This window comes from Rhinoraja longicauda, chromosome 23 (assembly GCF_053455715.1).
Source record: "Rhinoraja longicauda isolate Sanriku21f chromosome 23, sRhiLon1.1, whole genome shotgun sequence".
Classification (NCBI taxonomy): domain Eukaryota; kingdom Metazoa; phylum Chordata; class Chondrichthyes; order Rajiformes; family Arhynchobatidae; genus Rhinoraja; species Rhinoraja longicauda.
The window spans coordinates 1,171,647-1,186,979 of NC_135975.1; the positions used below are offsets into that span (position 1 = coordinate 1,171,647).

Sequence of the window (15,333 nt, forward strand, 5' to 3'; positions counted from 1 at the left end):
GCCGAGGTGGAGATTCTTGGTTATAAATACCACCAGCAACTTGTCCTGGGCCAGCCACATCAAAGCAATGGCCAGGAAAGCGCACGAACAACTCAACGTCCTCTGAAGGCTTAGGAGGTTGCTAAGTCTGTAGATTGCCCCTAGTGTGTCAGGAGTGGATGAGGGTGGGATAACACAGAACTAGTGTGAACTAGTGATCGCTGGTCGGCGTGGACTCAGTGGGCCGAAGGGCCAGTTTCCACGTTACATCTTGAAACAAAACCAGTTATTAAATTATTGTATTAATGCGTGTGATTGCATTAACAGTTCTATTAATCTGCAGCAGGTAAGAATTTCATTGTTACACAGCCAGGACTGATGACAATTTAACACACTTCATTCGTTTTTCTAATACAGTTGTTTTCCTCATCGATCCTTAGGCAGCTTGGCCTTTGGGTCTTCAGTATAAGTCAAAGACAAGTCCTTTGTTAAATGTCAACTAACTGGTGCATTGTGTAACTGCGAGCATTATTTATCACAAATGCCACAGATGGCGCAGATGTTGCTGAGTGATGAATGTGTAAACACAACCATGGAAATGTCGATGACAGACTTGCATTTATTTATAATACTCCGTGCGCTGCAAAATGCTTCTACCAATTACAGCATTTGGAACAGTTGTGACCGCCTGGAACATAATGCTGGCAGATCAGTAAGTGTTTCAATGTTGAGCAAATGTAACGCAAAACACAGAGTGCTGGAGTAACTCAGCGGGTCAGGCAGCATCTGTGGAGAACATAGATAGGTGACGTTTCACAGAGTGCTGGAGTAACTCAGCGGGTCAGGCAGCATCTCTGGAGAACATGGATAGGTGACGTTTCACAGAGTGCTGGAGTAACTCAGCGGGTCAGGCAGCATCTCTGGAGAACATGGATAGGTGACGTTTCAGAGTTCCGAAGTAACTCAGCGGGTCAGGCAGCATCTGTGGAGAACATAGATTGGTGACGTTTCACAGAGTGCTGGAGTAACTCAGCGGGTCAGGCAGCATCTGTGGAGAGAATCTCCAGAGATGCTGCCTGACCCGCTGAGTTTTACCAGCACTTTGTACCTATCCTTGGTGTAATCCAGCATCTGCAGTTCCTTCCGATCACTTGCCAGACTTTGTCCCAAACGCCCACCTCTCTCTTCTGGCTTTCTCCCCCTAAGGGGCAAGAAGTAATCAAGCCCCTTTAGTTTTTAGTTTAGAGGTACAGCCCACAGAATCCATGCCGACCATCGACCCCCCATTCTATCCTACACACTCGGGACAATTTACAGAAGCCAATAAGCCAATATTATGGCTAATGGAATCAAGGGATATGGGGAGAAAGCAGGAACGGGGAACTGATTCTGGATGATCAGCTATGATCATATTGAATGGCGGTGCTGGCTCGAAGGGCCGAATGGCCTGCTCCTGCACCTATTTTCTCTCTATGTTTCTGTTCCATCGGTCTGAAGAAGGGACCTGACCCGAAACATCATCTGTCTATTCCCTGTAGCCTGATTTAAAAATGCTGAGGGGGACTGTGGATAGGGAATGTCAATGCGAAAATCAAACACCCTTTGGCTCACGAGAAAGGGGCGTTACGGTGACGCAGCGGGTAGAGCTGCTGCCTTACAGCGCCAGAGACCCGGGTTCCATCCTGACTACGGGTGCTGTCTATACGGAGTTTGTACCTTCTCCCCGTGACCTGCGTGGGTTCTCTCCGAGATCTTTGGTTACCTCCCACACTCCAAAGACGTGCAGGTTTGTAGGTTAATTGGCTTGGTATAAATGTAAAAGATTGTCCCCAGTGTGTGTAGGATAGTGTTAGTGTGCGGGGATCGCTGGTCGGTGCGGACTCGGTGGGCCGAAGGCCCTGTTTCTGCGCTGTATCTCCAAACTAAACTAAAGAGCCTGATCAAATGGAACAGAGCATTTGGGCCTTATCGCTTTCCTTCAGTCAAGGTTCACCCAGCTTGGCAAGTGGCCAAGTTAAATGTGCAGACAGCTCATTTGTCCAGAACAACAAATCAGACTGAATCTCATTTCCTATCCATGCAGGAAGCACTTTCTCAGAAAACTGAGACTAGAAATTCATCTTAAACATGGCTTGTTGCAATGTTAATTGTATAGAGTGATACAGCGTGGAAACAGGCCCTTCAGCCCAACTTGCCCACATCGGCCAACATGTCCCATCTACACTAGTCCCCCCCTGCCCGCGTTTGGCCCATATCTCTCCAAACCTGTCCTATCCATATAACCTGTCCAACTGTTCCTTAAACGTTGGGATAGTCCCAACCTCACATTTATCCACATTGTACTGCATCTGCCATGCATCTGCCATCTCACACAACCTGTCCAAGTCACCCTGCAGCCTCATTGCATTCTCATCTCAGCTCACACTGCCACCCAGCTTTGTGTCATCCGCAAACTTGGAGATGCCACATTTAATTCCCTCATCTAAATCGTTAATATATGACATCTACAAGTACTGTGTTTACAGACTTGTTATACTGATGCAAGTAAGAATTTAATTGTTTTGTTTTTTGGTTCATATGACAATTAAACACTCTTGACTCTTGAAGATAAAAGGTAAATTTATGTAACTTCCAATGGTGCGTCAGGCAAAAGGAACATGTTCGAAATATCCCCCGACAGCAATCATCTTGTAAACAACACTCGGCATGGATTTTGGAAAGAGTCTGCTGACCAAGTAATCTCATCGCTCAAATTCCAGCCCATTATGAGGATAAATGCTATTATCACAAAACCCGGGCAAACAGGCTGGAATTTAACCTTGACCATGGCAAGCTGAAAACATCTTTACCACAACAAAACATCTTAAAGTGTTTCACAGTTGTGTGAGCAAAAACAATAACACCAATTGCCAGCTACATCAAGCTACAACAAGGTGTCGGGGGTCAAGGGGAGAAGGCAGGAGAATGGGGTTAGAAGGGAGAGATAGATCAGCCATGATTGAACGGCAAAGTAGACTTGACGGGCCCAATGGCCTCATTCTGCTCTTAGAATTTGAGGGCGGCACATTGGCGCAGCGGTAGAGTAGCTGCCTAACAGCGCCAGAGGTCAGGGTTCCATCCTGACTATGGGTGCAGCGTGAATTTTCTCCGGGTGCTCCGGTTTCCTCCCACACTCCAAAGACGTGTGGGTTTGTAGGTTAATCGACTCTCTGTGAATTGCCTCTTGTGTGTAGGGAGTGGGCTAGAAAGTGGGATGGCATAGAACTAGTGTGAAGGGGTGAATGGTCGACGTGGACTTGGAGGAAACTCACGCGGTCACAGGGAGAACATGCAAACTCCACACAGACAGCACCCGAGGTCAGGATGGAACCCGGGTCTCTGGCGCTGTGAGGCAGTAGCTCTACCCCCTACCACCACCGTGCCAAACCTGCGGTTGGAATTCCTGTCAAACCTGTTCCATTCTGCACGACCAGAATCTATAAATGTTTTCTGGTGGAGGGGCAGAGAAAGGATGAGGTTTAACAATTACAAGCTCATTTCCTCATTTCAAACATGTGAATAATACAAGAAAAGACCGGGAGGAGGCCACTTGAACATCTTCCACGATTTTCTTATATTTCCTAACGACCTGGAGTAGATTTAATGTAAGAAAATAACTGCAGATGCTGGTACAAATCGAAGGTATTTATTCAGAAAATGCTGGAGTAACTCAGCAGGTCAGGCAGCATCTCGTGAGAGAAGGAATGGGTGACGTTTCGGGCCGAGACCCTTCTTCAGGGTCCACGTCGACCATTCAGAAGAAGGGTCTCGACCCGAAACGTCATCCATTCCTTCTCTCCTGAGATGCTGCCTGACCTGCTGAGTTACTCCAGCATTTTCTGAATAAATACCTTCGATGGAGTAGATTTAAGATGAGTTTAGGTTAGGTTTATCATGGTCACGTGCACGAAAGCTCCATCGATGCCGCCTAACCCGCTAAGTTCTTCAGCACAAGGCGGCACGGTGGCGCAGCGGTAGAGTTGCTGCCTCACATCTCCGGACACCCGGGTTCCATCCTGACCACGGGCGCTGCCTGTACAGAGTTTGTACGTTCTCCCCGTGACCCGTGCGAGTTTCGTCCTGGTGCTCTGGTTTCCTCCCACATTCCAAAGACGTGCAGGTTTGTAGGTTAATCGGCCCCTCTGTAAAATGTCCCTCGTGTGTAGAGAGTGGATGAGAAAGTGGGATAACATAGAGCTAGTGCGAAAGGGGGATCGGTGGTCGGCGCAGACTCGGTGGGGCGCAGGGCCTGTTTCCGTGCTGTGTCTCTAAACTAAACTACATGAAAGTACGGTGTGTTTATACATAAATACCTCTGGGTTCGTTGAATAAAATTGGATTTGAATGATGCTACAAATTAAATTTCAAACCAAAATTAGTTGATGCCTCGATTTTCTGGTTTTAACTAAACATTACTTGAATTGTTGACATTACTTGGCATTTAAAAGACTTTTGAATAGGCACGTGGATATGCAGGGAACGGATATAGATTATACGCAGGCAGATAAGAGATGATCTTGGAATCATGTTCAGCACAGACATTGTGGGCCGAAGGGCCTGTTCCTGTGCTGTACTGTTCTATGTCAATGTTCATAAGTGATAGGAGAAGAAAAAAGCCATTGGGCTCATTGAGTCTACTCCGCCATTTAATCATGGCCGATCTATCTCTCCCTCCCATCCCCATTCTCCTGCCTTCTCCCCATAGCCCCTGACACCCGCACTGATCAACAATGTGTAACTCATCTCCTTATAAATACCCACTGACTTGGCCTCCACAGCCGCCTGTGGCAATGAATTCCACAGATTCACCACCCTCTGACCACAGAAATTCCTCCTCACCTCCTTTCTAAAAGTACATCCTTTTATTCTGAGGCTGTGCCCTCTGGCCCTAGACTCTCCCACTCCCGAGTTCACATCAAACTGTTAAAAATAACACGTTACATTCATAATGGACCAAGTACGATTTCTAAACTCTGAACTGATGGGGGTTTTTTTGCATTACTTTATGCTGGAAAACACTAAATGTATTTAAAAGGGAAGCAAATTATAAAGTGTGACACTTGCATGCCGATCCTTCTACACCGTGGAGACTGTAGATCATCTCGTTTCCATGGTGATTGAGGGTCAACGTTGGTGTCAGTAAACCTCCCCTAAATCCCATTATCCATGATAAACAACTGTCCCGTATTAGCCGGGACATCCCGTAATTCGGGCTAAATTGGTTTGTCCCGTATGGGACCGCCCTTGTCCCGTATTAGGCCCGCGGGCCGCTGTCGGCCGGGACAGTGCGGGCTGACGGAGTGTGTGCGCCTAACGGAGGTTGCGTGGCAACCCGCCTCCTGGCCCGGGCGGCCGCCATTGGTGAAGCGGGAGCACGTGGCCGCTGGCTGGGTGAGGTCACGTGGGGCGCGGGGCGGTGACGTCACCTTGTCCCGTATTTGGGAGTGAGGAAGTTGGCAACCCTAAGATGCTGTTCACACATTCACACTTGACTGGAACTCACCCCATCTGATCAGAGGAAAGCACTTCAATTTAGTTTATATCATACGAAATGTATAGGAAGGAACTGCAGATGCTGGTTTAAACCGAAGATAGACACAAAAAGCTGGAGTGACTCAGTGGGACAGGCAGCATCTCTGGAGAGAAGGAATGGGACCCTTTTTAGGACTGGTTAGACTGATGGTCTCTCATTTCCCTTATCCCTAACCAGTCTGAAGAAGGGTCTCGACCCGAAACGACACCCATTCCTTCTCTCCCTTGATGCTGCCTGTCCCGCTGATTTGCTCCAGCTTTACATGTCTAAGAGGCAGGAAACAAGTTCCCAATGTTGGGGGAGTCCAGAACAAGGGGCCACAGTTTAAGAATAAGGGGTAGGCCATTTAGAACGGAGATGAGGAAAAACTTTTTCAGTCAGAGAGTTGTGAATCTGTGGAATTCTCTGCCTCAGAAGGCAGTGGAGGCCAATTCTCTGAATGCATTCAAGAGAGAGCTGGATAGAGCTCTTGAGGATAGCGGAGTCAGGGGGTATGGGGAGAAGGCAGGAACGGGGTACTGATTGAGAATGATCAGCCATGATCACATTGAATGGCGGTGCTGGCTCGAAGGGCCGAATGGCCTCCTCCTGCACCTATTGTCTATTGTCTGTCTTTAGTTTGTATCATCATAATGCAGCTGTAAACACTGCCAGGGGTGGTGGTGGAGGCAGATACGATAGTGGTGTTTAAGAGGCTTTTGAAAGGCACATGGATATGCAGGGGATGGAGGGATATGGATCACGTGCAGGCGGAGGAGATCAGTTCAGTGAGGCATCATGTTGGGCACAGACGTTGTGGGCCGAAGGGCCAGTTCCTGTGCTGTACAGGAACTGTATTTAGTTTACTTTAATTTGGAGACACAGCATGGAAACAGGCCCACCGAGTCCGCACCGACCAGCGATCCCCGCACACTAACACTATCCTACACACTGGGGACAATTTACAATCTTTACCGAAGCCAATTAACCTACAAACCGGCATGTCGTTGGAGTGTGGGAGGAAACCGGAGCACCCGGACCATCAAGTCTACTACGCCATTCTGATCTATCTTTCCCTCCCAACCCCATTCTCCTGCCTTCTCCCCATAACACCTGACACTCTTAGAGTTTTAGAGACACAGCATGGAAACAGGCCGCTCGGCCCATGGAGTCTGTGCCAGCCAGCGATCACCCCATACACTAGATCTATCCTACGCTCTAGGGACAATTTACAGGAACCAATTAACCCAGTTCAGTTTAGTTTTTTGTCATGTGTACTGAGGTACAGTGACAAATGAAAAAGCACTATTCTGTACACACTGGGGACAATTTACCTAAGCCAATTAACTTACAAACTTGCACGTCTTTGGAGTGTGGGAGGAAACCAGAGCACCCGGAGAAAACCCACGCAGGTCACGGGGAGAACGTGCAAACTCCGTGCAGACAGCACCCATAGTCAGGATGGAACCCGGGTCTCTAGCGCTGTGAGGCAGCAGCTCTACCCGCTGCACCACACTGGTGCTGGAGGCAGATACGATCGTGGGGTTTAAGAGGCTTTTGATGGGCACATGGAAGTGTAGTGAATCGAGAGATTAGATCGTGTACAGATCAGTTCAGCTAGGCATCATGTATAGCACGGACATTGTGGGCCAAAGGGCCTGTTCCAGTGCTGTACTGTACAATGTTCTATGTTAATATTTCCAGTTAACAAAAGTCTGTCGTTATCAGAAACAAAATTAATAATTGACCCAGCATCAACTGAAGTGGTGAGTCAGGCGAGGCAGACAGGGTGTGAAAGGAGGTGTTCGGCAATCTTTCTTGGCGATCTTTCCTTCACTGGAAGGGTGTTGAGTACAAAAGTTGGGACATCATGATGCAACAATACAAGTGGTTGGTGAGACCGTACCTGGATCCAAATCCATGCCGACCAGCGATCCCCGCACACTAACACTACCTTACACATTAGAGACAATTTACCATTTTACCAAAGCCAATTAACCGACAAACCTGCACGTCTTTGGAGTGTGGGAGGAAACCGGAGCACCCGGAGAAAACCCTCGCAGGTCACGGGGAGAACGTACAAACTCCGTACAGACAGCGCCCGTGGTCAGGATCAAACCCGGGTCTCTGGCGCTGTGAGGCAGCAGCTCTACCCGCTGCACAACCATCCCACCCTAATATATCTTCTCTTTGGAAGTTATATTTGCTCATTCAATACACTCCACGAAACCAACTTTGACTCAAGGCTTCAGCTTACAAATAATGGGAGATAATATCGTGACTGAATTGGCCTTGTACTCGAGGTTGCATCAGTGGACGTTTGGCACTGAAGTGGACTTCTGATTTGCAGAGTTTTGGTTGAACATGTTCTGCCAGATTTATTTTCTTGGATATCCTGCAAGTGTTTTCTTGTTTTTATGTGTATGTATGTATGTATGTGCGTGTGTATATATATAGAATTTCATTGTTCTGTTGGGACATACGACAATAAAACACTCTTGGCTCTTTGAGAACTGACACATTCTTGGTGATCAATGATGACTGAACTGTCTTCAAAGTATGACTGATATGTGTTGACTTCTCTCTGCAGTCCACACCTTTGCTCGTTGTTCTCGAGCTTTAAGTAAACCAGATGCATGCAGAGTTTTAAGGAGATCGGCATTCCTGGGCAAGGTGTAAACTGTAGATAACAATAATATTTCCTGACCTTCCCAGCTTGAGAATGCTCTACTAGCAAAATAGACAACATCTACAGCACCTTAACCACCAACGCACCTGCTCCCCCTCAAACCACCTGCCCCCCCTTATCCTGTCAGCCCCTGCCTCAGTTCTCCCCAATCTCCACCACCGACCTCTCTGACCTCTTCACAGGAATAAAAACTGCCACCTGCTCTCTGGACCCCATCCCCTCCAGCTTTGTCAAGGCCTGCCTTCCTGCTCTCTCTCCACTTATCACTGCAACAATAAACTCCTCCCTGTCCACTGGCATCGTCCCGCCATCCCTCAAAATCGCTGCTGTCACCCCCATTCTGAAAAAACCTGGTCTAAACCCTGACACCCCAAACAACTTCAGACCAATCTCCAACCTACCCTTTCTGTCCAAAGTTTTGGAACGTGCTGTAGCTTCCCAACTAAAATACCACCTCTCTACCAATAACCTGTATGAAACTTTCCAATCTGGATTCCGCTCAAACCACTGTACTGAAACTGCGCTCCTCAAAATCACAAACGACATTCTCCTCTCCTCCGACGCTGGCAACCTCAACATCCTCATCCTACTTGACCTCAGCGCCGCCTTTGACACCATAAATCACTCCATTCTCCTCACCCGACTTGAAACCTCCCTTAACATCACCGGCACAGCCCTATCCTGGTTTAAATCTTACCTCTCTGACAGACACCAGTTCATCTCCATTAACAACTGTAAATCCCCCACCGCTCCCCTCCCCCAAGGTGTCCCCCAAGGCTCAGTCCTTGGCCCCCTCCTCTTCATCCTCTACCTGTTCCCCCTTGGTCAATTAATCCGCCGTCATGGTCTCAACTTCCACTGCTTCGCCGATGATATCCAGCTCCTCATCTCCACCAAGTCAATCTCCTCCACCACACACTCTACACTGACAAACTGCATTACTGAAATAAAATCTTGGCTTCAATCAAACTTCCTCAAACTCAATTGCAACAAATCTGAAATCATCATCATTGGTCCAAAAATGCTCACCAAATCCACCCAAAACTTCATCCTCAACATTGATGGTCTCCCAGTATCCACCTCACCTCACATCCGGAATCTTGGAATCATCCTTGATCAAACCCTCTCCTTCGACAAACACATCAAACACATCACAAAGACAGCCTTCTTCCACCTCAAAAACATTGCCCGTCTCCGTCCATCCCTCTCCTCCACAGCTGCAGAAACCCTCATCCACGCCTTCATCACCTCCCGTCTGCACTACTGCAACAGCCTCCTCTATGGCGCACCCTCAAAAATCATCAATAAACTTCAATACATTCAAAACTCCGCTGCCCGTCTACTCACACACACCTCGATCCGTGACCATATCACCCCCGTCCTTTATAAACTCCACTGGCTCCCCATCCCCCAGAGAATCCAGTACAAAATCCTCCTCATAACCTACAAAGCCCTCCATAACCTGGCCCCATCCTACCTGACCGACCTCCTCCACAGGCACACTCCCACCTGCACCCTCCGCTCTGCCGCTGCCAATCTCCTATCCCCCCACATCCGGACTAAACTCAGATCCTGGGGGGACAGGGCTTTCTCCATCGCTGCTCCCACCCTATGGAACTCACTACCCCAAACCGTTAGAGACTCCTCCACACTCACCACATTCAAAACATCGCTGAAGTCTCACCTGTTCAGCACTGCCTTCAACCACTGAAGGTCACCTCACCTACTGTCTCCTTTCTCTGTTCATTTATTTATTTACTTATTTATCTATTTATTAATTTCCCTATGTTCTCAAAATCTCTGTAAAGCGTCTTTGAGTATATGAAAAGCGCTATATAAATAAAATGTATTATTATTATTATTATTACTAATTGGAGACAGTCACACGGCTCAGAAACTATCCCTTCCCTCTCTCACCTTCGACATATACCCTTGCGTTCTTGATTCCCCTAACCTGGGGAAAAAACTCTATGCAATCACCCTATCTATTCCTCTCATGATCTTATCACAGCTTGGTTTGGGAACAGCTCTGCCCAAGACCACAAGAAATTGTAGTGAGTTGTGAATGTAGCCCAGTCCATCACACACACCACACTCCCCACCATTGTAGATGTAGCCCAGTCCATCACACACACCACACTCCCCCCCATTGTAGATGTAGCCCAGTCCATCACACACACCACACTCCCCACCATTGTAGATGTAGCCCAGTCCATCACACACACCACACTCCCCCCCATTGTAGATGTAGCCCAGTCCATCACACACACCACACTCCCCACCATTGTAGATGTAGCCCATTCCATCACACACACCACACCATCGACTCCATCCACAACATGCTGCCTTATTGTACTGTCCGATTCACCTCTACCCCATTGCGGACATTGGACTTTGTCTGTGGAACTGATGCGCTACAATGCTGAGAACTATATTCTGCACTCTGTATCTCCCCCTTTGCTCTACCTGTTGTACTTGAGTTTGAACTGACTGTATTTATGTCGTATTATCTGATCTGGTTGATTATTATTGTCACTACCTCGATACACGTAACAATAATAAAGCTAAATAAATCTCTAAAGTAATGGGGACATTTTTGGCCCGGTACTGTTTAGTTTAGTTTAGAGATACAGCACGGAAACAGGCCCTTCGTACCACCGAGTCCGCGCCGCCCAGCGACCCCAGCGCACTAACACTATCCTACACACACTCGGGACACTTTACACATACACCAAGCCAATTAACCTACATGTCTGAGGAACGATCTCGACCCGAAACGTCACCCATTCCTTCTCTCCAGAGATGCTGCCTGTCCCGCTGAGTTACTCCAGCATTTTGTGTTAACCTACATACCGTACGTCTTTGGAGTGTGGGACGAAACTGAAAATCTCGGAAAAAACCCACGCGGTCATGGGGAGAACGTACCAACTCCTTAGAGACAGCACCCGTAGTCGTGATGGAACCCGGGTCTCCGGTGCTGCAAGGCAGCAGCTCTACCCGCTGCACCACCGTGCTGCCACTCGTTTGACGGTTTTAATCTGGAGACTTCACTTGCCGAGTACCAATGCGCTCAGTGCCAAAAACAGCAGCCAGCGTCTAATAATCTGCACAGCGTTCTCAGGGCAGTCTGACCCTAAATACCCAAGCTCTGTTTGAAAGTGTAAAATCCTGCACTGAGCATGTTGAATGACACAGTTGAACAGTCTAGGACCAGAGATCACAGCCTCAGAATTAAAGGATGTTCCTTTTGCAAGGAGATGAGGAGGAATTTCTTTAGTGTGAGGGTGGTGAATCTGTGGTATTCATTGCCACAGACGGTTATGGAGGCCAAGTCAATGGATATTTTTAAGGCAGAGAGATAGATTGATTCCTGATTAGTACGGGTGTTAGGGGTAATGGGGAGAAGGCAGGAGAATGGGGTTAGGAGGAAGAGATCGATCAGGCATGATTGAATAGCAGAGTAGACTTGAAGGGCCGAATGGCCTAATTCTACTACTATCACTTATGGCCTTACGACTTCTACCGCTGCGCCACCGTGCTGCCCCCGATACATGGTCTCCACCCGAACCCCTGACCACTGTCTTACCCCCACAGTTCCTCCAGCAACATCAGTTTTTTGCTCAGGCTGCCCTTCACATTCCACAGCACAGCCTCTGAACCGACAAATTGTTTCCAGTATATCGGACTCCTAAAGCTCAGTGTCCAGTGGAAAATGAAGAATCCCAAAGTACTGCAGCCCCCACCCAGACCGTAACATCTTCAATGATCTTAAAACAAAGTGCAGAAACAAAGAACTGCAGATGCTGCTTCGAACACACAAGGACACAAAGTGCTGGAGTAACTCAGCGGGTCAGGCAGCATGTTCATAAGACATAGGGGCAGAATTTGGCCATTCGGCCCATCAAGTCTACTCCATCATTCGATCAGGGCTGATCTATTTTCCTTCTCATCCCTGTTCTCCTGCCTACACCCTAACTAGCAAGAATCTCTCAATCTCCAATTTAAAAATACCAGGTTAGACCCTGACAACGGGTGCTGTCTGTACGTAGTTTTACGTTCTCCCTGTGATGGCGTGGGTTTTCTCCGGGTGCTCCGGTTTCCTCCCACACTCCAAAGACAAACAGGTTTGTTGCTTAATTGGCTTCTGTAAATTGTAAATTGTTCTTAATGTGTGGAATAGAACTAGTGTTTGGGTGCTCGATGGTCGGCACAGACGTAGTAGGCCAAAGGGCCTGTTTCCGCGCTGTACCTCAAAAGCCTAAAGTCTAAAAAGAGGTTGGGCTTGCAAGAGCTTTAATCCTTGGATTGCAGGAGGATGAGGGGTGATCTCATACAGGTGTACAAAATCATGAGGGGAATAGATCGGGAAGACGCACAGAGGCTTTTACTCAGTGCAGGGGAACCAAGAACCAGAGGACATAGGTTTACTTTTTCACACAGAGGGCGGTGGGTACATGGAACGAGCTGCCAGAGGAGGTAGTATGGATGGGAAAGGTTCAGAGGGCTATACGCCAATCACAGGCAGGTAGGACTCGTGTAGATGGGGCATCTTGTTCGGCACAGGCAAGTTGGTGCTGTATGACTCTGTGACTTCGAGCTACAATCAATTAGAGACACAAACCTCAGGCATGTTCCAGACTAACCACAAGCAACTTGCCTGTGGCAGTCTTCACGCTGGCTTCCAAATAGTTCAATTACCAGTACTTATATTGGTTGCATTACGGGCTTTGGTTTTGCACCAGTAGTATTGCCGTTATAAATTTATCGTGATTGATTATTATATATTATCTGTGTGTTATTGCTTTTACGGAATTGTTAAGTTGCAGCAAGTAAGAATTTAATTGTTCAGTTGCCAATATCACATAAACCAACCTCCCTTCCATCGACTCCATCTACACCTCATGCTGATTGGCAAGGCCAGCAGCATAATCAAGGACCAGTCTCACCCCGGTCACTCCCTCTCCTCCCCTCTCCCATCTGGCAAGAGGTACAGAAGTGTGAAAACGCACACCTCCAGATTCAGGGACAGTTTCTTCCCAGCTGTTATCAGGCAACTGAACCATCCTACCACCAACTCAGGAGTTCCACAGGGGTCGGTGCTGGGGCCGCGACTCTTCACATTGTATATTAATGATTTGGACGAGGGGATTGAAGACTTTGTGGCCAAGTTTGCAGATGACACGAAAATAGGTGGAGGGGCAGATAGTGTAGAGAAAGCAGGGACTCTGCAGAAGGACTTGGACAGGTTGGGAGAGTGGGCAGAGAAATGGCAGATGGAATACAGTGTAGCAAAGAGTGGAGTCATGCATTTTGGGAGTAGGAATAAAGGCGGAGACAACTCTACCTATTGTACTTGAGTTCGGCTTGATTGTATTTACCAATGGTATCATCTGATTTGATTGGATAGCATGCAATGCAAAGCTTTTCACTGTACCTCGGTACATGTGACAATATTAAACCTAAACCTACATGTCTTACATTTGAGTGCTGTTAGTTCGTGCATCACAGATGGGAAGAAACTGGCCATTAAGAGTTCTCTAAAACTGTTTATGTGATTATGTCAGCATTTTCCAAATGAAGGCCTTCATCTCAATAATAATATTCAATTGTTTTGGCTGCAGCTAACCTAGATAGCAGAAAAATATTTCTCTTCATAAATGCATAGACAGAGAGCTACAGTATAGTAAAAGCTACCATCTAAAAGATGATATTTATGAATCTTACAGAATTAAGCCAAATCTATTTATAGACCATGCAATGAGAATGGAATTCTCCATAATAGCTTTTATCATTTCACTATTCACCATTTTATAATTCCTGAAACATTAAAAAATTACTTTGGTACCCTTTAACTCAACACACAAAGATGACCATTTTTATTTCCAAAGTCAGAGAGTTGTTCAGCACGGAGACAGGCCCTTCAGCCCATCGTGTCCATACTGGGCTAGTCCCATTTGGCCCATATCCCTCTTTAAACCCTGCTTATCCATATATCTGTCCTTTTATATGTGGCCTGGTGGTGCAGCTAGTAGAACCACTGCCTCACAGCGCCAGAGACCCAGGTTCAATCCCGACCTTGGGTGCTGTCTGTGTGGAGTTTGCACACTCTCTCTGTGATCATGTGGGTTTTCTCCGGGTGCTCCGGCTTCTTCCCATTTCCCAAAGACGTGCGGGTTTGTAGATGAATTGGCCTCTGTAAATTGCCCCCTAGTGTGTATGGAGTGGATGAGAAAGAGGGATAACATGGAACCAGTGTGAGCGGGCGATCGCTGGTCGATGTGAACTCGGTGGGCCGAAGGGCCTGTTTCCATGTTCTATCTCTAAACTTTAAAAGCCATAATGGTATCTGCTTCCATAACTTCCTCGGGCAGCTCTCTCTCGATACAGACTACCCCCTGGGTGAGGTGGATTAAATGAAGCAGTATCAGTACAGCTTTGATGTCTAGAAAGGGGATTTGGTTATTACATTATAACTTAGAGTTTGCAATTTAATTTGCAATTGTCATCTCTCCTCATCAACCCAAGCTTTAGTTTAGTGTAATGTAGTATAGTATAGTGTAGTGTAGTGTAGTGTAGTATAGTGTAGTATAGTGTAGTATAGTGTAATAGAGTGTAGTGTAGTGTAGTATAGTGTAGTATAGTGTAGTATAGTGTAATAGAGTGTAGTGTAGTGTAGTATAGTGTAGTATAGTATAGTATAGTGTAGTGTAGTGTAGTGTAGTATAGTGTAGTATAGTGTAATAGAGTGTAGTGTAGTGTAGTATAGTGTAGTATAGTGTAATAGAGTGTAGTGTAGTGTAGTATAGTGTAGTATAGTGTAATAGAGTGTAGTGTAGTGTAGTATAGTGTAGTATAGTATAGTATAGTGTAGTGTAGTGTAGTGTAGTATAGTGTAGTATAGTGTAATAGAGTGTAGTGTAGTGTAGTATAGTGTAGTATAGTGTAATAGAGTGTAGTGTAGTGTAGTGTAGTATAGTATAGTATAGTGTAGTGTAGTATAGTGTAGTATAGTGTAATAGAGTGTAGTGTAGTGTAGTGTAGTATAGTGTAATAGAGTGTAGTGTAGTGTAATTTAGTGTAGTTTACGTTTAGTGTAGTGTAGTGTAGTGTAATT

The 15,333-nt window shown here is 46.7% G+C and overlaps 1 protein-coding gene across 1 annotated transcript in view; it reads right to left on the minus strand.

Moving 5' to 3' along the window:
- LOC144604774 (endosome/lysosome-associated apoptosis and autophagy regulator family member 2-like) overlaps positions 1–15,333 on the minus strand; it is a 174,972-nt gene that overhangs the window by 150,502 nt on the left and 9,137 nt on the right. The gene's annotated exons all lie outside the window — the stretch shown is intronic.